Below are 25217 nucleotides of genomic sequence, written 5' to 3' on the forward strand. Positions count from 1 at the left end.
ACTGTTATTGTATATTGTTACCTCTGGGTGGCGCTGTGCACCAAGGCATGCCTCAGCTGACTCCGCCCACATGACCAGGTATAAAGGTGGGGGTTTCGCCGACTCACTTCCTTCTTGGAACCAGCCACCCACGAGAGGCATGCTCTGTTCTCTAGATAATAAAAGCCTTTTCATCACCTTCCTGATTCATCGTCTTTTATGGAGTAATTGATAAGCGTATCACAGAGTAAAGCTCGCTCTACACTGTCCCATCAAACACTCCCAGGGCAAGTACAGCACGGGGTTAGATAAAGAGTAAACCTCCCTCTACACTGTGCCATCAAACACTCCCAGGGCAGGTGCAGCACGGGGTTAGATACAGAGTAAAGCTCCCTCTACACTGTCCCATCAAACACTCCCAGGGCAGGTGCAGCACGGGGTTAGATATAGAGTAAACCTCCCTCTACACTGTGCCATCAAACACTCCCAGGGCAGGTTCAGCACGGGGTTAGATATAGAGTAAACCTCCCTCTACACTGTGCCATCAAACACTCCCAGGGCAGGTGCAGCATGGGGTTAGATACAGAGTAAAGCTCCATCTACACTGTCCCCAACAAACACTCCCAGGGCAGGTACAGCACGGGGTTATATACAGAGTAAAGCCCCTTCTACACTGATCCATTGAACACTCCCAGGGCAGGTACAGCACGGGTTAGATACAGAGTAAAGCTCCCTCTACACTGTCCCCATCAAACACGCACAGGGCAGGTACAGCACGGGGTTAGATACAGAGTAAAGCTTCCTCTACATTGTCCCATAAAACACTCCCAGGGCAGGTACAGCATGGGTTAGATATAGAGTAAAGCTCCCTCTGCACTGTCCCATCAAACACTCCCAGGGCAGGTACAGCATGGGTTAGATACAGAGTAAAGCTTTCTCTACACTGTCCCATCAGACACTCCCAGGGCAGGTGCAGCACGGGGTTAGATACAGAGTAAAGCTCCCTCTACACTGTCCCATCAAACACTCCCAGGGCAGATACAGCACGGGTTAGATACAGAGTAAAGCTCCCTCTACACTGTCCCATCAAACACTCCCAGGGCAGGTAGAGCATGGGTTAGATGCAGAGTAAAGCTCCCTCTACACTGTCCCATCAAACACTCCCAGGTCAGGTAGAGCACGGGTTAGATACAGAGTAAAGCTCCCTCTACACTGTTCCTTCAAACACTCCCAGGGCAGGTACAGCACAGTTAGATACAGAGTAAAGCTCCCTCTACACTGTCCCATCAAACACTCCCAGGGCAGGTAGAGCATGGGTTAGATGCAGAGTAAAGCTCCCTCTACACTGTCCCATCAAACACTCCCAGGGCAGGTAGAGCATGGGTTAGATACAGAGTAAAGCTCCCTCTACACTGTTCCATCAAACACTCCCAGGGCAGGTACAGCACAGTTAGATACAGAGTAAAGCTCCATCTACACTGTCCCATCAAACACTCACAGGGCAGGTACAGCACGGGTAAGATACAGGGTAAAGCTCCCTCTACACTGTCCCATTTAACAGTCCGAGGGCTGGTACAGCACGGGTTAGATACAGGGTAAAGCTCCCTCTGCACTGTCCCGTCAAACACTCCCAGGGCATGTACAGCACGGGTTAGATACAGGGTAAAGCTCCCTCTACACTGTCCCATCAAACACTCCCAGGGCAGGTACAGCACGGGTTAGATACAGGGTAAAGCTCCCTCTGCACTGTCCCGTCAAACTCTCCCAGGGCAGCTACAGCACGGGTTAGATACAGAGTAAAGCGCCCTCTACACTGTCCCATCAAACACTCCCAGGGCAGGTACAGCACGGGTTAGATACAGAGTAAAGCTCCCTCAACACTGTCCCATCAAACACTCCCAGGGCAGGTACAGCACGGGTTAGATACAGAGTAAAGCTCCCTCTACACTGTCCCATCAAACACTCCCAGGGCAGGTACAGCACGGGTTAGATACAGAGTAAAGCTCCCTCTACACTGTCCCGTCAAACACTCCCAGGGCAGGTACAGCATCGGGTTAGATAAAGAGTAAAGCTCCCTCGATACTGTCCCATCAAACTCTCCCAGGGCAGGTACAGCATGGGGTTAGATAAAGAGTAAAGCTCCCTCTATACTGTCCCATCAAACACTCCCAGGGCAGGTACAGCACGGGTTAGATACAGAGTAAAGCTCCCTCTACACTGTCCCATCAGACACTCCCAGGGCAGGTACAGCACGGGGTTAGATACAGAGTAAAGCTCCCTCTACACTGTCCCATCAAACACTCCCAGGGCAGATACAGCACGGGTTAGATACAGAGTAAAGCTCCCTCTACACTGTCCCATCAAACACTCCCAGGGCAGGTAGAGCATGGGTTAGATGCAGAGTAAAGCTCCCTCTACACTGCCCCATCAAACACTCCCAGGGCAGGTACAGCACAGTTAGATACAGAGTAAAGCTCCCTCTACACTGTCCCATCAAACACTCCCAGGGCAGGTAGAACATGGGTTAGATACAGAGTAAAGCTCCCTCTACACTGTTCCATCAAACACTCCCAGGGCAGGTACAGCACAGTTAGATACAGAGTAAAGCTCCGTCTACACTGTCCCATCAAACACTCACAGGGCAGGTAGAGCATGGGTTAGATACAGAGTAAAGCTCCCTCTACACTGTCCCATCAAACAGACCCAGGGCAGGTACAGCACGGGTAAGATACAGCGTAAAGCTCCCTCTACACTGTCCCATTTAACACTGCGAGGGCTGGTACAGCACGGGTTAGATACAGGGTAAAGCTCCCTCTGCACTGTCCCGTCAAACACTCCCAGGGCAGGTACAGCACTGGTTAGATACAGAGTAAAGCTCCCTCCACACTGTCCCATCAAACACTCCCAGGGCAGGTACAGCACGGGGTTAGATACAGAGTAAAGCTCCCTCTACACTGTCCCATCAAACACTCCCAGGGCAGGTAGAGCATGGGTTAGATATAGAGTAAAGCTCCCTCTACACTGTCCCATCAAACACTCCCAGGGCAGGTACAGCACGGGTTAGAAACAGGGTAAAGCTCCCTCTACACTGTCCCATCAAACACTCCCAGGGCAGGTACAGCACGGGTTAGATACAGAGTAAAGCTCCCTCTACACTGTCCCATCAAACACTCCCAGGGCAGGTACAGCACGGGTTAGAAACAGGGTAAAGCTCCCTCTACACTGTCCCATCAAACACTCCCAGGGCAGGTACAGCACGGGTTAGATACAGAGTAAAGCTCCCTCTACACTGTCCCATCAAACACTCCCAGGGCAGGTACAGCACGGGTTAGAAACAGGGTAAAGCTCCCTCTACACTGTCCCATCAAACACTCCCAGGGCAGGTACAGCACAGGTTAGATACAGAGTAAAGCTCCCTCTACACTGTCCCATCAAACACACCCAGGGCAGGTACAGCGCGGATTATATACAGAGTAAAGCTCCCTCTACACTGTCCCATCAAACACTCCCAGGGCAGGTAGAGCATGGGTTAGATACAGAGTAAAGCTCCCTCTACACTGTCCCATCAAACATTCCCAGGGCAGGTACAGCGCGGATTATATACAGAGTAAAGCTCCCTCTACACTGTCCCATCAAACACTCCCAGGGCAGGTAGAGCATGGGTTAGATACAGAGTAAAGCTCCCTCTACACTGTCCCATCAAACACTCCCAGGGCAGGTCCAGCACGGGTTAGATACAGGGTAAAGCTCCCTCTGCACTGTCCCGTCAAACACTCCCAGGACAGCTACAGCACGGGTTAGTTACTGGGTAAAGCTCCCTCTACACTGTCCCATCAAACACTCCCAGGGCAGGTACAGCACGGATTATATACAGAGTAAAGCTCCCTCTACACTGTCCCATCACACTCTGCCAGGGCAGGTACAGCACGGGGTTAGATACAGAGTAAAGCTCCCTCTACACTGTCCCATCAAACACTCCCAGGGCAGGTACAGCACGGGTTAGATACAGAGTAAAGCTCCCTCTACACTGTCCCATCAAACACTCCCAGGGCAGGTACAGCACGGGTTAGATACACAGTAAAGCTCCCTCCAAACTGTCCCATCAAACTCTCCCAGGGCAGGTACAGCATGGGGTTAGATAAAGATTAAAGCTCCCTCTATACTGTCCCATCAAACACTCCCAGGGCAGGTACAGCACGGGTTAGATACAGAGTAAAGCTCCCTCTACACTGTCCCATCAAACACTCCCAGGGCAGGTAGAGCACGGGGTTAGATACAGAGTAAAGCTCCCTCTACACTGTCCCATCAAACACTCCCAGGGCAGGTACAGCACGGGTTAGGTACAGAGTAAAGCTCCCTCTACACTGTCCCATCAAACACTCCCAGGGCAGGTAGAGCATGGGTTAGATACAGAGCAAAGCTCCTTCTACACTATCAAATCAAACACACCCAGGGCAGGTACAGCACGGATTAGATACGGAGTAAAGCTCCCTCAACACTATCCCATCAAGCACTCCCCGGGCAGGCACAGCACAGGGTTAAATACAGAGTAAAGCTCTCTCTACACTGTCCCATCAGACACTCCCAGGGCAGGTACACCACGGGGTTAGATACAGAGTAAAGCTCCCTCTACACTGTCCCATCAAACACTCCCAGGGCAGATACAGCACGGGTTAGATACAGAGTAAAGCTCCCTCTACACTGTCCCATCAAACACTCCCAGGGCAGGTAGAGCATGGGTTAGATGCAGAGTAAACCGCTCTCTACACTGTCCCATCAAACACTCCCAGGGCAGATACAGCATGGGTTAGATACAGAGTAAAGCTCCTTATACACTTTCCCATCAAACACTCCCAGGGCAGGTACAGCACGGGTTAGATACAGGGTAAAGCTCCCTCTACACTATCCCATCAAACACTCCCAGGGCAGGTACAGCATGGGTTAGATACAGAGTAAAGCTCCCTCTACACTGTCCCATCAAACACTCCCAGGGCAGGTACAGCACGGGTTAGATACAGGGTAAAGCTCCCTCTACACTATCCCATCAAACACTCCCAGGGCAGGTACAGCATGGGTTAGATACAGAGTAAAGCTCCCTCTACACTGTCCCATCAAACAGACCCAGGGCAGGTACAGCACAGGAAAGATACAGGGTAAAGCTCCCTCTTCACTGTCCCATTTAACACTCCGAGGGCTGGTACAGCACGGGTTAGATACAGGGTAAAGCTCCCTCTGCACTGTCCCGTCAAACACTCCCAGGGCAGGTACAGCACGGGTTAGATACAGGGTAAAGCTCCCTCCACACTGTCCCATCAAACAAACCCAGGGCAGGTACAGCACGGATTATATACAGAGTAAAGCTCCCTCTACACTGTCCCATCAAACACTCCCAGGGCAGGTAGAGCATGGGTTAGATACAGAGTAAAGCTCCCTCTACACTGTCCCATCAAACACTCCCAGGGCAGGTAGAGCATGGGTTAGATACAGAGTAAAGCTCCCTCTACACTTTCCCATCAAACACTCCCAGGGCAGGTACAGCACGGGTTAGATACAGGGTAAAGCTCCCTCTGCACTGTCCCGTCAAACACTCCCAGGGCAGCTACAGCACGGGTTAGATACTGGGTAAAGCTCCCTCTACACTGTCCCATCAAACACTCCCAGGGCAGGTACAGCACGGGTTAGATACAGAGTAAAGCTCCCTCTACACTGTCCCATCAAACACTCCCAGGGCAGGTACAGCATGGGGTTAGATAAAGAGTAAAGCTCCCTCTACACTGTCCCATCAAACACTCCCAGGGCAGGTACAGCACGGGTTAGATACAGAGTAAAGCTCCCCCTACACTGTCCCATCAAACATTCCCAGGGCAGGTGGAGCATGGGTTAGATACAGAGTAAAGCTCCCTCTACACTGTCCCATCAAACACTCCCAGGGCAGGTACAGCATGGGGTTAGATAAAGAGTAAAGCTCCCTCTACACTGTCCCATCAAACACTCCCAGGGCAGGTACAGCACAGGTTAGATACAGAGTAAAGCTCCCTCTGCACTGTCCCATCAAACACTCCCAGGGCAGGTACAGCACGGGTTAGATACAGAGTAAAGCTCCCTCTACACTGTCCCTTCAAACACTCCCAGGGCAGGTACAGCACGGGTTAGATACAGATTAAAGCTCCCTCTGCACTGTCCCATCAAACACTCACAGGGCAGGTAGAGCATGGGTTAGATACAGAGTAAAGCAGCCTTCTACACTGTCCCATCAAACACTCCCAGGGCAGGTACAGCACGGGTTAGATACAGGGTAAAGCTCCCTCTACACTGTCCCGTCAAACACTCCCAGGGCAGGTACCGCACGGGGTTGTATACAGAGTAAAGCCCCTTCTACACTGATCCACTGAACACTCCCAGGGCAGGTACAGCACGGGGTTAGATACAGAGTAAAGCTCCATCTACACTGTCCCATCAAACCCTCTCAGGGCAGGTACAACACAGGGTTAGATACAGAGTAAAGCTCCCTCGACACTGTCCCATCAAACACTCCCAGCGCAGGTTCAGCACGGGGTTAGATATAGAGTAAAGCTCCCTCTACACTGTCCCATTAAACAGTCCCAGGGCAGGTACAGCACAGGGTTAGATACAGAGTAAAATTCCCTCTACACTGTGCCATCAAACACTCCCAGGGCAGGTACAGGTCAGGGTTAGATACAGAGTGAAGCTCCCTCTACACTGTCCCATCAAACGCTCCCAGGGCAGGTACAGCACGGGTTAGATACAGAAAATAGCTCCCTCTACACTGTCCCCATCAAACACTCACAGGGCAGGTACAGCACGGGGTTAGATACAGAGTAAAGCTTCCGCTACATTGTCCCACAAAACACTCCCAGGGCAGGTACAGCATGGGTTAGATATAGAGTAAATCTTCCACTGCACTCTCCCATCAAATACTCCCATTGCAGGTATAGCATGGGTTAGATACAGAGTAAAGCTGCCTCTACACTGTCCCATCAAACACTCCCAGGGCAGGTACAGCACAGGGTTTGATATAGAGTAAAGCTCCCTCTACACTGTCCCATCAAACACTCCCAGGGCAGGTACAGCATGGGTTAGATACAGAGTAAAGCTCCCTCTACACTGTCCCATCAAACACTCCCAGGGCAGGTACAGCACGGGTTAGATACAGAGTAAAGCTCCTTCTACACTTTCCCATCAAACACTCCCTGGGCAGGTACAGCACGGGTTAGATACAGGGTAAAGCTCCCTCTACACTGTCCCATCAAACACTCCCAGGGCAGGTACAGCATGGGTTAGATACAGAGTAAAGCTCCCTCTACACTGTCCCATCAAACACTCCCAGGGCAGGTACAGCATGGGTTAGATACAGAGTAAAGCTCCCTCTACACTGTCCCATCAAACACTCCCAGGGCAGGTACAGCACGGGTTAGATACAGAGTAAAGCTCCTTCTACACTTTCCCATCAAACACTCCCTGGGCAGGTACAGCACGGGTTAGATACAGAGTAAAGCCCCTTCTACACTATCCCATCAAACACACCCAGGGTAGGTTCAGCACGGATTAGATACGGAGTAAAGCTCCCTCAACACTATCCCATCAAGCACTCCCCGGGCAGGTACAGCACAGGGTTAAATACAGAGTAAAGCTCTCTCTACACTGTCCCATCAGACACTCCCAGGGCAGGTACAGCACGGGGTTAGATGCAGAGTAACGCTCCCTCAACACTCTCCTGTCAAACCCTCCCAGGGCAGGCACAGCACGGGGTTAGATACAGAGTAAAACTCCCACTACACTATCCCATCAAACACTCCCAGGGCAGGTACAGCACGGGTTAGATACAGAGTAAAGCTCGCTCTACACTGTCCCATCAATAACTCCCAGGGCAGGTACAGCACGGGTTAGATACAGAGTAAAGCTCCCTCTACACTGTCCCATCAAACACTCCCAGGGCAGGTACAGCACTGGGTTAGATACAGAGTAAAACTCCTTCTACACTGTCCCATCAGACACTCCCAGGGCAGGTACAGCACGGCGTTAGATACAGAGTAATGCTCCCTCAACACTGTCCCATCAAACACTCCCAGGGCAGGTACAGCACGGGGTTAGATACAGTGTAAAGCTCCCTCAACGCTCTCCTGTCAAACCCTCCCAGGGCAGGCACAGCACGGGGTGAGATACAGAGTAAAACTGCCACTACACTGTCCCATCAAAAACTCCCAGGGCAGGCACAGCACGGGGTTAGATACAGAGTAAAGCTCCCTCAACACTCTCCTGTCAAACCCTCCCAGGGCAGGCACAGCACGGGGTTAGATACAGAGTAAAACTCCCACTACAGTGTCCCATCAGGCACTCCCAGGGCAGGTACAGCACGGCGTTAGATACAGAGTAAAGCTCCCTCTACACTGTCCCAGCAAACACTCACAGGGCAGGTACAGCACTGGTTTAGATACAGAGTAAAGCTCCCTCTACAATGTCCCATCAAACACTCCCAGGGCAGGTACAGCACTGGTTTAGATACAGAGTAAAGCTCCCTCTACACTGTCCCATCAAACACTCCCAGGACAGGTACAGCATGGGTTAGATACAGAGTAAAGCTCCCTCTTCACTGTCCCATCAAACACTCCTAGGGCAGCTACAGTACGGGTTAGATACAGAGTAAAGCTCCCTCTACACTGTCCCCAGCAAACACTCCCTGGGCAGGTACAGCACGGGTTAGATACAGTGTAAAGCTCCCTCTACACTGTCCCATCAAACACTCCCAGGGCAGGTACAGCACAGGTTAGACACAGAGTAAAGCTCCCTCTACACTGTCCCATCAAACACTCCCAGGGCAGGTACAGCACGGGTTAGATACAGAGTAAAGTGTCCTCTACACTATCCCATCAAACACTCCCAGGGTATGTACAGCACGGGTTAGATATACAGTAAAGCTCCCCCTACACTGTCCCATTAAGCACTCCCAGGGCAGGTACAGCACAGGTTAGATGCAGAGTAAAGCTTCCTCTACATTGTCCCATAAAACATTCCCAGGGCAGGTACAGCATGGGTTAGATGTAGAGTAAAGCTGCCTCTACACTGTCCCATCAAAGACTCCCAGGGCAGGTACAGCAGGGGTTAGATACAGAGTAAATTTCGCTCTACACGGTCCGATCAAACACACCCAGGGCAGGTACAGCACAGGGTTTGCTACAGAGTAAAGCTCCCTCTACACTGTCCCATCAAACACTCCCAGGGCAGGTAGAGCATGGGTTAGATACAGAGTAAACCGCTCTCTACACTGTCCCATCAAACACTCCCAGGGCAGGTACAGCACGGGTTAGATACAGTGTAAAGCTCCTTATACACTATCCCATCAAACACTCCCAGGGCAGGTACAGCATGGGTTAGATATAGAGTAAAGTGCCCTCTACACTGTCCCATGAAACTCTCCCAGGACAGGTACAGCATGGGTTAGATAGAGTAAAGCTCCCTCTACACTGTCCCATCAAACATTCCCAGGGCAGATACAGCACAGGTTATATACAGAGTAAATATCCCTCTACACTGTCCCATCAAACACTCCCAGGGCAGGTACAGCACGGGTTAGATACAGTGTAAAGCTCCTTATACACTATCCCATCAAACACTCCCAGGGCAGGTACAGCATGGGTTAGATATAGAGTAAAGTGCCCTCTGCACTGTCCCATGAAACTCTCCCAGGACAGGTACAGCATGGGTTAGATAGAGTAAAGCTCCCTCTACACTGTCCCATCAAACACTCCCAGGGCAGGTAGAGCATGGGTTAGATACAGAGTAAACCGCTCTCTACACTGTCCCATCAAACACTCCCAGGGCAGGTACAGCACGGGTTAGATACAGTGTAAAGCTTTTATCGGTATATCAGGAGGAAAAGACTGGTAAAATCCCAAGTCGGTCCCTTGCAGTCCGATTCGGGAGAATATATAATGGAGAATAAGGAAATGGCAGACCAATTAAACTCATACTTTGGTTCTGTATTCACAAAGGAGGACACAAATAACCTCCCAGGAATATCGGCAAACATAGGGACTAATGAGAGGGAGGAGCTGACAGAAATTAGTATCTCTAGGGATATGGTGTTGGGTAAGTTGAGGGGACTGAAGGCCGACAAATCCCCGGGGCCTGATAAACTACATCCTAGGGTACTTAAGGAGGTGGCCCTGGAGATAGCAGATGCTCTAAGGATCATCTTCCGGAACTCCATTGACTCGGGAACAGTACCCGTGGATTGGAGGGTAGCTAATGTTACCCCAATATTTAAAAAGGGGGGTAGAGAGAAAGCAGGGAATTATAGACCAGTAAGCCTTACATCGGTTGTGGGCAAAATGCTAGAGTCCATTATTAAGGATAAAATAGCGGAGCACTTGACAAATGGGGAAAGGATCGGACAGAGTCAACATGGATTTACAAAGGGTAAATCGTGTTTGACTAATCTGCTGGAATTTTTTGAGGAAGTAACTGGTAAAATAGATGGGGGAGAGCCAGTGGATGTGGTGTACCTTGACTTCCAGAAAGCCTTCGATAAGGTTCCACACAAAAGATTATCATGCAAAATTAAGGCTCATGGGATTGGGGGCAAAGTATTAACGTGGATAGAGAACTGGCTGGCGGATAGAAAACAGAGAGTTGGAATAAACGGCTCGTTTTCGGAGTGGCAGGCAGTGACCAGCGGGGTGCCGCAAGGATCTGTCCTGGGACCCCAGCTGTTCACAATATATATAAATGATCTGGATCAGGGAATTGGATGCAATATTTCCAAATTCGCTGACGACACTAAACTAGGAGGAGGGGTGGGCTCTGATGAGGATGTCAGGAGGCTACAGTGCGATTTGGACAGGTTGGGGGACTGGACGGATACGTGGCAGATGCACTATAATGTGGATAAATGCGAGGTTATCCACTTTGGGGGTAAAAACAGGAGGGTGGATTATTATCTAAATGGCAATAGATTGGGAGATGGGGAAGTGCAGAGGGACCTGGGTGTTCTTGTGCACCAGTCACTGAAGGAGAGCATGCAGGTGCAACAGGCGATTAAGAAGGCAAATGGTATGTTGGCCTTCATATCAAGGGGGTTCGAGTATAGGAATAGGGATACCTTACTACAGCTGTACAAGGTGCTGGTGAGACCACATCTGGAGTATTGTGTACAGTTTTGGTCGCCCCATCTGCGGAAGGATGTTCTTGCCATGGAAAGAGTGCAGCGGCGATTCACCAGGCTGATACCTGGAATGGCGGGAATGACCTACGAGGAGAGATTGAATAGTTTGGGCTTGTACTCACTGGAGTTTAGAAGATTGAGAGGGGATCTCATCGAAACATATAAAATTATGGCAGGCCTGGACAGGCTGAATTCAGAGAGAATGTTTCCAATGGCAGGGGAGCACAGAACCAGGGGCCACAGTCTAAAAATAGCGGGCAAATCATTTAAAACAGAGATGAGGAAGAATTTCTTCACTCAAAGAGTGGTGAGCCTGTGGAATTCCCTGCCACAGAGGGCTGTGAAGGCTAATTCAATAAATATTTTCAAGAGAGAATTGGATATATTTCTGAAGGCTAAGGGGATTAAGGGTTACGGAGAAAAGGCGGGGACGGGGTACTGAACTGGTAAGATCAGCTATGATCTCAGACGAAGATCAGCCATGATCTCATTGAATGGCGGAGCAGGCTCGAAGGGCCGAATGGCCTACTCCTGTTCCTATCTCTATGTTTCTCTATGTTTAAACACTCCCAGGGTAGGTACAGCACGGGTTACATACAGAGCAAAGCTCCCACTACACTGTCCCAGCAATCACTCCCAGGGCAGTTATAGCACGGGATTAGATGCAGAGTAAAGCTCCCTCTACACTGTCCCATCAAACACCCGCAGGGCAGGTACAGCACAGGGTTAGATACAGAGTAAATCTCCCTCTACGCTCTCCCATCAAACACTCCCAGGGCAGGTACAGCACGGGTTAGATACAGAGGAAAGCTACCACTACAATGTCCCATCAACCACTCCCAGGGTAGGTCCAGCATGGATTAGATAAAGAGTAAAGATCCCTCTACACTGTCCCCACCAAACACTCCCAGGGCAGGTACAGCACCGGTTAGCTACAGAGTAAAGCCCCTTCTACACTATCTCATCAAACACTCCCAGGGCAGGTACAACACGGGTTAGTTACAGAGTAAAGCTCCCTCTACACTGTCCCATCAAACACTCCCAGGGCAGGTACAGCACAGGTTAGATACAGAGTAAAGCTCCCTCTACACTGTCCCATCAAACACTCCCAGGGCAGGTACAGCATGGGGTAGATACAGAGTAAAGCTCCCTCTACACTGTCCCATCAACCACTCCCAGGGTAGGTCCAGCACGGATTAGATAAAGAGTGAAGATCCCTCTACACTGTCCCCACCAAACACTCCCAGGGCAGGTACAGCACCGGTTAGATACAGAGTAAAGCCACTTCAAGACTATCCCATCAAACACACCCAGGGCAGGTACAGCGCGGGGTGAGATACAGAGTAAAACTCCCTCTACACTGTCCCATCAAACAGTCCCAGGGCAGGTACAGCATGGGTTAGATCCAGAATAAAGCTCCCTCTACACTGTCCCATCAAACACTCACAGGGCTGGTACAGCATTGGTTTAGACACAGAGTAAAGCTCCCTCTACACTGTCCCATCAAACACTCCCAGGGCAGGTACAGCATGGGTTAGATACAGAGTAAAGCTCCCTCTACACTGTCCCATCAAACACTCCCAGGGCAGGTACAGCACGGGTTAGATACAGAGTAAAGCTCCCTTTACACTGTCCCATCAAACACTCCCAGGGCAGGTACAGCACGGGGTTAGATACAGAGTAAAGCTCCCACTACACTCTCCCATCAAACACTCCCATTGCAGGTATAGCATGGGTTAGATACAGAGTAAAGCTGCCTCTACACTGTCCCATCAAACACTCCCAGGGCAGGTACAGCACGGGTTAGATACAGAGTAAATTTCGCTCTACACTGTCCCATCAAACACTCCCAGGGCAGGTAGAGCATGGGTTAGATACAGAGTAAAGCTCCCTCAACACTCTCCTGTCAAACCCTCCCAGGGCAGGCACAGCACGGGGTTAGATACAGAGTAAAACTCCCACTACACTGTCCCATCAAACACTCCCAGGGCAGGTACAGCACGGTGTTAGATACAGAGTAAAGCTCGCTCTACACTGTCCCATCAAACACTCCCAGGGCTGGTACAGCATGGGTTAGATACAGAGTAAAGCTCGCTCTACACTGTCCCATCAAACACTCCCAGGGCAGGTACAGCACGGTGTTAGATACAGAGTAAAGCTCCCTCTACACTGTCCCATCAAACACTCCCAGGGCTGGTACAGCACGGGTTAGATACAGAGTAAAGCTCGCTCTACACTGTCCCATCAAACACTCCCAGGGCAGGTACAGCACGGGTTAGATACAGAGTGTAGTGTATGTAACCGTTCCACGATTCGAGAACCGCTTGCGTGGGAGAAAATAATTTTTTTTTTTTTAAAACGCGGAGAACTCAGCCGCAGCCGGGGGGGAAAGGACCGGACTGCAACAGGGGCTGGGAGGCACGATTCGAGAACCGCTGGGGAGGGCGAATGCAGCAATACGGCAATCGCCATTACAGCCAGCGGGGGAGAAAGGCAAACGCGGGAAGCTGCCATTTTCGTGGGCGGGGAAGAAGACAAGCGCAGGAAACCGCCATTTAAAAAAAAAGTTAAAGAAAAATTTCTTTTTGTTTCTCAAGAAAATTGCGAGGATGCCTAAGCGTGGTAACATCAACGATTTCGATCCCGATGTTGAAGATTGGGCCACCTATGTAGAACGCATAGAGATATATTGTAAGGCAAATAAAATATCAAATGAAGATAAAGCACTAACCTTACTAAACTCAATGGGTGCAAAGACATACGGGCTATTGAAGCATCTTCTATCACCAGCTAAACCGGCGGATCAGACTTTCGCTAATATTGTTGCTGTCCTGAAGGATCATTTGAACCCCACACCGCTGATGTTAGCGGAACGATTTAAATTTTATGCGAGAACGCAACTGAAAGAGGAAAGCAACGCGGAGTACTTAATTGAACTGTGTAAGCTAGCGAAATACTGTCAGTTTGGGGAAAGTCTGACAGAGGCACTGAGAGACAAATTCGTGTGCGGATTGTCGAAAGAAGGAACACAAAAGCGGCTGCTTGAAGAGAATGATCTTACACTTGATAAGGCTGTCTCTATTGCAGCATCGCACGAAGCCGCAGCGAGAGGCACTGCGGAAATGCAGCTGAAGGCAGCGGTACTCGGCGTAGATCAAATGGCTTTGGGTACAACGAAATGTTATCGTTGTGGGAAGACAAAACACGATCAGAACCAATGCTGGTTTAAAAACCAGGAATGTAGAAAATGTGGCAAGCTTGGTCACATAGCTAAAGTATGCCGGTCAGGAAAGAAGACCAGCAACAAAAAGTCACCACAGGAAAAGTGCAGAAAGGTACATAAGGTGGCTGAGAAGAGTTCGGATGAACAGAATTCGGATTCAGACTCCAACAGCAAGGAACTGGGTAGTCTGAGAATTCACAATGTGAGTAAGGAAGCTGACCGACAAACTATCTGGGTCACACTGCAGATAGCAGGAGTCCATGTGAAGATGGAATTGGACACCGGATCGGCGTTGACGGTCATGAATAAGCAAGATTACAAAAGGTTATTCACACATATTCCCCTACGGGATACAGAGATAGTATTGCAGACATACACCGGGCAAAAAGTATACCCCATCGGAAAGATAAAAGTCAAGGTGATACACAAGGGCAAAGAACACCAAGGAATGGACATATATGTACTACCTGAGGGAGGTCCACCACTTCTGGGACAGGAGTGGATCAGGAAAATAAATATGGACTGGCACTCCCTAAAAGCAATAACGTTAGATTCCGGAAAGAAAGATGTCAAACCTGAACGATTGTCCAGAATATTGGATGAGGCTAAAGAGGTGTTCCAACAGGGACTGGGAACACTGAGAGGAATTAAGGCAAAAATCAAGATTGCAGAACATGCAAACCCAAAATTTTTCAAAGCCAGACCGGTACCTTATGCGATACGACCTGCTGTGGAAACTGAACTGGAAGGGCTTGAACGTTCAGGAGTACTGTCTAAGGTGGACTGGAGTGAGTGGGCCACGCCCATTGTTCCCGTCATGAAGCGTTCATCGAGTAACAAGCCAGGGGAACCGGGGAAGGTCCGCATCTGTGGAGACTTCAAGATCACAGTTAATCCGGTGCTTCACACGGTGCAATATCCGCTTCCGCGGATTGAGGATATCTTTGCTTCATTGTCTGGCGGGAAACACTTCACCAAGATAGACCTGGCGCAAGCGTACTTACAGATGGAAGTTGAGGAAGAGTCGCGCCAGTATCTCACAATCAACACGCACAGAGGCTTGTATCGATATAATAGACTGGTTTTTGGAGTGGCTTCGGCTCCAGCAATTTGGCAGAGGGCCATGGAGCAGGTATTACAGGGAATTCCAAGCACTCAATGTTACTTGGATGATATCCTGATTACAGGAGAGGACGATGAGGAACACCTCGCAAATTTGAAACTGGTGCTCACCAGGTTGAAGGAATATGGCCTTCGAGTTAATCGCCAGAAATGTGAGTTCTTTCAGAAACGGATCTCGTACTGTGGTCATGTCATTGACCAGGAGGGGCTGCACAAGTCACCTGACAAGATCGAAGCTGTTGTGAAGGCTCCCGCTCCGGAAAATGTATCCCAGTTGAGGTCGTTCCTAGGGTTGATTAACTATTACCATAAGTTTCTGCCAAATCTATCCACGGTGCTGCACCCGCTGAATGCTCTGTTGCAGAAAGAAGTACCATGGGAGTGGAGCGAGGACTGTAAGAAGGCCTTTCGCAAAAGCAAGGCATTGATCACCTCAGAGGAAGTGTTGGCTCACTTCAACCCAACGCTACCTATTCGTCTAGCTTGTGATGCTTCCCCTTATGGTATTGGAGCAGTACTCTCACACAAGTTGCCAAATGGCTCGGAAAGGCCAGTCGCATTTGCATCCAGATCATTGACCTCCGCTGAGCGCAACTATGCTCAGATAGATAGGGAGGCTCTCAGCCTTGTGTGGGGAGTAAAGAAGTTCAATCATTACCTGCAGGGCAAGAAGTTTACACTGCTGACAGACCACCAGCCGTTGGTATCCATATTCAACCCTAAAAAGGGCGTTTCCATTATGACAGCGCAAAGGCTACAGAGGTGGTCCCTTTTCCTAGGGGCACACCAATATGACATAGAATACAAAGGATCAAAACAGCATGGGAATGCTGACGGTTTATCGCGCCTACCGTTGCCAACGGTAGAAGAGGCGCCTACAGTGGACCCAGTGGAGACGTTCCACTCAACCATAGTGGAATGTCTACCAGTAACAAATTCTACCATTGAAAAGGAAACGAGAAATGACCCGACTCTCTCACGAGTCTACGATTTAACGGTGAAGGGATGGCCAGCACATGGCGAGCCACTGTTGCCAGCATTCTCGCAAAGAGGAGAACAGCTGTCAGTGTGCCGAGGAACCTTGATGTGTGGATCCAGAGTGGTGATTCCACCCAAACTTCAGCATAAAGTGCTAAAGGAGCTTCACGAGGGGCACCTGGGTGGAGTGAAAATGAAGAGCCTAGCCAGAGCATTTGTGTGGTGGCCAGGTATCGATGGAGACATCGAAGAAATGACCAAGAGCTGTCTAGGATGCCAGAAGGTCCAAAACGCCCCACCACAAGCCCCTCTACATCCATGGGAGTGGCCCTCATCTCCATGGCAAAGGGTACATATCGACTTTGCTGGTCCATTTATGGACTCAATGTTCTTAATCACGGTGGATGCACACTCCAAGTGACCGGAGGTAATAAAGATGTCCTCCACCACCACGGAAAAAACCATCACAGTATTAAGGACCATATTTGCCAGGAATGGGCTGCCGGAACAGATCTGTTCTGATAATGGACCGCAATTCGTGTCCGAAGAATTCAGGAAGTTCTTAAAAAACAATGGGGTTAAACACTACACGTCCGCCCCATACCATCCCGCCACCAATGGATTAGCTGAAAGGTTTGTCCAGACCTTCAAGAAGGCCATAAAGGCCATGGGTAATGAAGACATAAATCTACAACATAAGGTAGATAACTTCTTGTTGGCGTACAGGAATGCAACACATGCGGTCACAAACCAAACTCCCGCCATGATGTTTTTCAATAGAAGACTAAGATGCCGGCTAGATTTGATCAAGCCAAACATCAGAAGGGACGTAGAGAACCGGCAATTTCAAGGCATGAATGAAAGGCCAACTAGAACCTTCCAGATAGGTCAACAAGTTTTGGCCCGGGACTACCGTACCGAGAAATGGCAGCCTGGAACTATTTGCACACGATTAGGACCGCTGATGTATACCGTGGACATTGGTGAAAGCATAATAAGGCGCCATGTTGACCAGATCATAGAGTCATCCGAAAAGGGCCAACCTACTCCACAACTCTATACGCCTAATGATGAAGCAGAGATACCCATAGTATCTACCTCCGATCCGGTAATACTGGAATCAGATGAATCCGACACTGGCATTCAAACCGAATTGACCTTGCCAAAAGAACCTACTACACCACCGAAAACTACTACACCACCGAGGCGTTATCCGGACCGAGTCAGGAAGCCTCCAGAGAGACTGAATCTGTGAACTGTTTTTACATGAAGTTGTGTATATATGTTATTATTATGTTATGTTTAATGAGGAATATATACTGTTAAGCTAAAAAGGGAGGATTGTAGTGTATGTAACCGTTCCACCTTTAAGAGAACTATTTTAAGGGTTGCACTACTTTATCTTGGCTGCTGTATACTGTAATACCGGTGGTGACCACACCAGTATATAAGTGCTGTGTAATGATTTATTGGGCAGTTCCGCCCTGACCTTCGACTAGTAAAGACCTGTTAAGTTTTACTCTTGTGGTCTGTGTAGTAATTCTCAATATAACACACAGACTTAACAGTGGCGACGAGTACGATCTTACCCTGCGGCAGAGATACATCCAAGGCAGTTTAACGGGCGTCGAGAGGAGGCATCCGCCCTCATCATTCTGCTGAGAAAAGACTCGGGTCTGCAGAGCAAAGGAAGAATTCTGACACGAAGCCTTCCATCAGCAACAGGCAGTGATCATCCCTTCTATCACGGTGGTGGGTAAGCCGATCAGCAACGAGCAGCAAGTCGGCCACGTTGGCTGTGAAATAGGGGAGGGAAAAACGGAGGATATAAGGGCGGAGAACTCGACCACGGCCGGGGAAAAGAGCCGGACAGAAGTCGGGGCCAGAGGCGCTGAGACTGGGGCAGCGTAAGGCACGGGAGCCGCGGTGAATGCAAACGCAGCCGGTGCGAAAGACCGGGCTGCAAGTGGGCCAGGAGATGCAACAGCATCGAGAGAGAGCTCGACCGTGACCGGTGAAAAAGGCCGGGCAGCTACCGAGGCCGCGAGGCGCAGTGACCAGGACAGCGTAAAGCGCGGGAGAAAATAGCGGGCTGGGAGACGCAACAGCGTCGAGAGAGAGCTCGACCGCGACCGGTGAGAAAGGCCGGGCAGCTACCGAGGCCGCGAGGCGCAGCGACCGGGACAGCGTAAGGCGCGGAGAAAATAAAAAAATAAAAAACCGCGGAGAACTCAGCCGCAGCCGGGGGAAAGGACCGGACTGCAAGAGGGGCTGGGAGGCACGATTTGAAAACCGCTGGGGAGGGCGAACGCAGCAATACGGCAATCGCCGTTACAGCCAGCGGGGGAGAAAGGCAAACGCGGGAAGCCGCCATTTTCGGAGGCGGGGAAGAAGACAAGCGCGGGAAACCGCCATTTTAAAAAAGTTAAAAAAAAAAAAATTCTTCTTGTTTCTCAAGAAGATTGCGAGGATGCCTAAGCGTGGTAACATCAACGATTTCGATCCCGATGTTGAAGATTGGGCCACGTATGTAGAACGCATAGAGATATATTGTAAGGCAAATAAAATATCAGATGAAGATAAAGCACTAACCTTACTAAACTCAATGGGTGCGAAGACATACGGGCTATTGAAGCATCTTCTATCACCAGCTAAACCGGCGGATCAGACTTTCGCTAAAATTGTTGCTGTCCTGAAAAATCATTTGAACCCCACACCGCTGATGTTAGCGGAACGATTTAAATTTTATGCGAGAACGCAACTGAAAGAGGAAAGCAACGCGGAGTATTTAATTGAACTGCGTAAGCTAGCGAAATACTGTCAGTTTGGCGAAAGTCTGACAGAGGCACTGAGAGACAAATTCGTGTGTGGATTGTCGAAAGAAGGAACACAAAAGCGGCTGCTTGAAGAGAATGATCTTACACTTGATAAGGCTGTCACTATTGCAGCATCGCACGAAGCCGCAGCGAGAGGCACTGCGGAAATGCAGCTGAAGGCAGCGGTACTCAGCGTAGATCAAATGGCTTCGGGTACAATGAAATGTTATCGTTGTGGAAAGACAACACACGATCAGAACCAATGCTGGTTTAAAAACCAGAAATGTAGAAAATGTGGCAAGCTTGGTCACATAGCTAAAGTATGCCAGTCAGGAAAGAAGACCAGCAACAAAAAGTCACCGCAGGAAAAGTGCAGAAAGGTACATAAGGTGGCTGAGAAGAGTTCGGATGAACAGAATTCGGATTCAGACTCCAACAGCCAGGAACTGGGTAGTCTGAGAATTCACAATGTGAGTAAGGAAGCTGACCGACAAACTATCTGGGTCACACTGCAGATAGCAGGAGTCCAAGTGAAGATGGAATTGGACACCGGATCGGCGTTGACGGTCATGAATAAGCAAGATTACAAAAAGTTATTCAAACATATTCCTCTACGGGGTACGGAGATAGTATTGCAGACATACACGGGGCAAAGAGTATACCCCATCGGAAAGATAAAAGTCAAGGTGGTACACAAGGGCAAAGAACACCAAGGAATGGAATTATATGTATTACCTGAGGGAGGTCCACCACTTCTGGGATGGTCATGGGGTTAGATATAGAGTAAAGTTCCCTCTACACTGTCCCATCAAACACTCCCAGGGCAGGTACAGCACGGGTTAGATACAGAGTAAAGCTCACTCTACACTGTCCCATCAAACACTCCCAGGGCAGGTACAGCATGGGTTAGATGCAGAGTAAAGCTCCCTCTACACTGTCCCATCAAACACTCCCAGGGCAGGGAAAGCACAGTATAGAAACAGAGAAAAGCCCCTTCTAAACTGTACCTTCAACCACTCCCAGGTAGGTACAGCACGTATTAGGTACAGAGTAAAGCTCCCACTACACTGTTCCAGAAGGCACTCCCAGGGCAGGTGCAGCACGGGTTAGATACAGAGTAAAGCTCCCTCTACACTGTCCCATCAAACACTCCCAGGGCAGGTACAGCACAGGGTCAGATACAGAGTAAAATACCCTCTACACTATCCCATCAAATACTCCGATGGCAGGTACAGCGCAGGGTTAGATACAGAGTAAAGCTCCCTCTACACTGTCCCATGAAATACTCACAGGACAGGTACAGCACAGGGTTAGATACAGAGTAAAGCTCCCTCTACACTGTCCCATCAAACACTCCCAAAGCAGTTACAGCATCGGTTAGATAGAGAGTAAAGCTCCCTCTACACTGTCCCCACCAAACACTCCCAGGGCAGGTACAGCACGGGTTAGATACAGAGTAAATCTCCCTCTACACAGTCCCATCAAACACTCCTGGGGCATGTTCAGCACAGGGTAGATGCAGAGTAATACCCTTTCTACATTGTCCCATCAAACACTCCCAGGGCAGGTACAGCACGGGTTAGATACAGAGTAAAGCTCCCTCTACACTATCCCATCAAACACTCCCAGGGCAGGTACAGCAGTGGGTCAGATACAGAGTAAAGCTCCCTCTGCACTCTCCCATCAAACACTCCCAGGGCAGGTACAGCATGGGATAGATACAGAGTAAATCCACCTCTACAATGTCACATCAAACACTCCCAGGGCAGGTACAGCGCATGGTTAGATACAGAGTAAAGCTCCCTCTACACTGTCCCATCAAATACTCCCAGGACAAGTACAGCATGGGTTAGATACAGCATTAAGCTCCCTCTAGACTGTCCCATCAAACACACCCAGGGCAGGTACAGCACGGGTTAGATACAGAGTAAAGCTCCCTCTACACTATTCCATCAAACACTCCCAGGGCAGGCACAGCAGTGGGTCAGATACAGAGTAAAGCTCCCTCTGCACTCTCCCATCAAACACTCCCAGGGCAGGTACAGCATGGGATAGATACAGAGTAAATCCACCTCTACAATGTCGCATCAAACACTCCCAGGGCAGGGCAGCACGGGTTAGATACAGATTAAACCTCCCTCTACACTGTCCCATCAAACACTCCCAGGGCAGGTACAGCGCGGGTTAGATACAGAGTGAAGCTCCCTTTACACTGTCCCATCAAATACTCCCAGGACAGGTACAGCATGGGTTAGATACAGCATTAAGCTCCCTCTAGACTGTCCCATCAAACACACCCAGGGCAGGTACAGCACGGGGTTAGATATAGAGTAAAGCTGCCTCTACACTGTCCCATCAAACACTCCCAGGGCAGGTACAGCACAGTTTAGATACAGAGTAAAACTCCCTCTACACTGTCACATGAAGTACTCCCAGGGCCGGTACAGCACGGGTTAGATACAGAGCAAAGCTCCCTTTACACTTTCCCAGCAAACACTCCCAGGGCAGGTACAACACGGGGTTGGATACAGTGTAAAGCTCCCTCTACACTGTCCCATCAAACACTCCTAGGGCAGATACAGCATGGGTTAGATACAGAGTAAAATCCTTCTACACTGTCCGCATCAAACACTCCCAGGGCAGGTACAGCAAGGGTTAGATACAGAGTAAAACTCCCTCTACACTGTCCCCACCAAACACTCCCAGGGCAGGTACAGCCCGAGTTAGATACAGAGTAAAACCCTTTCTACACTGTCCCACCAAGCACTCCCAGGGCAGGTATAGCCCGGGTTAGATACAGAGTAAAGCTCCCTCTGCACTGTCCCATCAAACACTCCCAGGGCAGGTACAGCATGGGATAGATACAGAGTAAAGCCCCCTCTACACTGTCTCATCAAACACTCCCAGGGCAGGGACAGCACAGGTTAGATACAGATTAAAGTTCACTCGACACTGTCCCATCAAACACTCCCAGGGCAGGTACAGCACGGTGTTAGATACAGAGTAAATCTCCCTCTACACTGTCCCATCAAACACTCCCAGGGCAGGTGCAGCACAGGGTGAGATACAGAGTAAATCTCCCTCTACACTGTCCCATTAAACACTCCCAGGGCAGGTACAGCATGGGTTAGATACAGAGTAAACCGCTCTCTACACTGTCCCATCAAACACTCCCAGGGCAGGTGCAGCACAGGGTTAGATACAGAGTAAAGCTCCCTCTGCACTTTCCCAGCAAACACTCCCAGGGCAGGTACAGCATGTGTTAGATACAGAGTAAAGCTCCCTCTACACTGTCCCATCAAACACTCCCAGGGCAGGTACAGCACAGGTTAGATACAGAGTAAATCTCCCTCTACACTGTCCCATCAAACACTCCCAGGGCAGGTGCAGCACAGGGTTAGATACAGAGTAAAGCTCCCTCTACACTGTCCCATCAAACACTCCCAGGGCAGATAAAGCATGGGTTAGATACAGAGTAAAGCTCCCTCTCCATTTAAGGAGTTATTTTACAACTTTCAAAAAAATATATATTCCACTGAGGAAAAAAGGTGTAAACGAAATGACAGCCATCCGTGGCTAAGTAAAGTAATTAAGGATAGTATCCGACTAAAAACAAGGGCATTTAAGGTAGCCAAATCTAGTGGGAAGATAGAAGATTGGGACGTCTTCAAAAGACAGCAAAAAATAACAAAGATTGATTAAGAAAGGGAAGATAGATTATGAAAGTAAATGAGCAAAAAATATAAAAACAGATAGCAAGAATTTCTATAGTTATATTAAAAGAAAAATGGGTGGCTAAAGTGAATGTTGGTCCCTTAGAGGATGAGACCGGGAAATTAATGGTGGGAAATATGGAGATGGCAAAAACGCTGAACAAATATTTTGTTTCAGTCTTTACGGTAGAGGACACTAAGAATATCCCAACACTGGACAAACAGGGGGCTCTTGTGGGGGAGGAGCCAAATACGATTAAAATCACTAAGGAATTGGTACTCGGTAAAATAATGGGACTCAAGGCGGATAAATCCCCTGGACCTGATGGCTTACATCCTAGGTGTTATGTTCATTAATAAATAGACATTCTTATTATGAACACAGCTAGCTTTTGCTAGCTACTTTTATTGAGCACAGGTGGACTTGTACACCATCTTGTAGAGGCTTCCATCTTGACTGCTGCCTTGTGGGTAGCCTAGCCTCATGGGTAATGTAGTCTTAATATGCATACAGCTGGTAGTGTAGTCTTAATACATACAGCTATATACAGTGCTACACAGCTCTACGGCTCCACCTAGTGCCCACTATAGAATGACATGCTTTTGATCGTTACATCCCCCTTTCTTTGAGGTTTAACAAAATCAATATCAATCAACTTTCAAGAAAACAATAAAGATAATATCAGTAACACTTTTGTTAGTGCTCTATAAACATAAACATTTTCAAAACAGTCAACACATTTGTGGTGTATGTGCTTTTAAGAGCCCCCTGTGTACTGTAATGCTGGTAATGGCCACTCGGGCTATATAAGCCTGTATATTGTCTTGTATCTGTTAGTTCACCTCCAGACTTTGCCCAGTAAACACCTGTGAACCAACTCCTGCATTCCGTGTCTTCATTAACACACGGATACAACAACATTTTCAAAGCTTTACATTGTACTCAAAGATTAAGTCTATCAGGCTTTTTTACTTCACGTGTGGATCTTCTCAACACGGGTAAGTCTGATGTGTCTTCATGAGATTGTTCTGGCGGTGAATGACAAGATGCAGTTGCGGCATTGTCATCGATCTGCTCTTGTATGGATCGAGGTCTCCTTGCGATCTTTGCTTGGAGAGGGTTTCAGTGTTTCCTTCACTCTTCATGCCATAACTCTCAATGTAGTCAATGCACTCTCGAAAAACTGCTGGCAGCTGGATCCCATCATACAGCATAGTCCTCTCAGCAGCCTCGGCTAATGGAACACCAAAGATTGGCCTGAGGGAAGAAGGAGTATCCACCGGAACTGCTTCCTGCTCTGGTGCAGGTTTCTTCTTTTTCTTTTTCTCTTTCCACTGCTTAACAACATCTGCTGCGGTTATATCTTTGGACTTTTTCTCCTTGTGTTTTTCCTCTTTGTGCTTTTCTTCCTTTGGCTTCTCTTTGACCTTAAAGTCTTTTTCTTTCTTCTTGGAGAAACTAGGCTTTTTGAAGACATGGATACCCTTTGGCCTTTTCATCCTTGATGGGCTCTCTGCTTCATCACCTGAGTCACCTGGTCTGCTTATGGCATAGTTTATACGGTAGACTCTCTTGACCAGTTCTAAGTCTTCACAAGCTTTGTCACCTAGTATCGAATCAAGTCTTTCAGCCACAACAGAAAACATGAGATGATGCACTTTGTCTTTGACTGTCACTTTAATTCTGCATACACCTAAGCTATCTATTTTCTGTCCATTATAGCTCTTCAGTAGTACTGACTTTTTCTGTATTTTGGGCTTTTCTTTCATATTTTTTATGTCACTCATACTGATTAAGTTTGCTTTTGCCCCAGTGTCCAGTTTCAATGTAACTAATGCTCCATTTACCTGCAGTGGGATCATCCATTTGTCCTCTTTTACTGCATTAACTTTATGTTCAGCATTGTCCATTTCTGAGGGCTGCACATTTTCTGTATCTTTTTTGATATCATCACATGACACCATTCCTACAAAAATGTCTCACTTAAATCAGTGCCCTCAGTCACATTAACTTGTTGCCCTTTCGTTGTTTTTACTTTCGAAAAGCATTGTTTGGCAAAGTGATTCTTTCCATTACACTTTGTGCACATTTTTCCAAATGCTGGGCATTGTCTTAACTGGTGTTTGTAACTATAGCGTTTACAATTAAAAATTTCATCCTCCGATTGCTTTTCATTTCTGTTCTGCCCATGTTTCTTCCCCTT

The sequence above is a fragment of the Somniosus microcephalus genome, unplaced genomic scaffold (genome assembly GCF_052327205.1).
Source record: "Somniosus microcephalus isolate GS21.2 unplaced genomic scaffold, FLI_Smic_1.0 unresolved_chr1, whole genome shotgun sequence".
Taxonomy (NCBI): domain Eukaryota; kingdom Metazoa; phylum Chordata; class Chondrichthyes; order Squaliformes; family Somniosidae; genus Somniosus; species Somniosus microcephalus.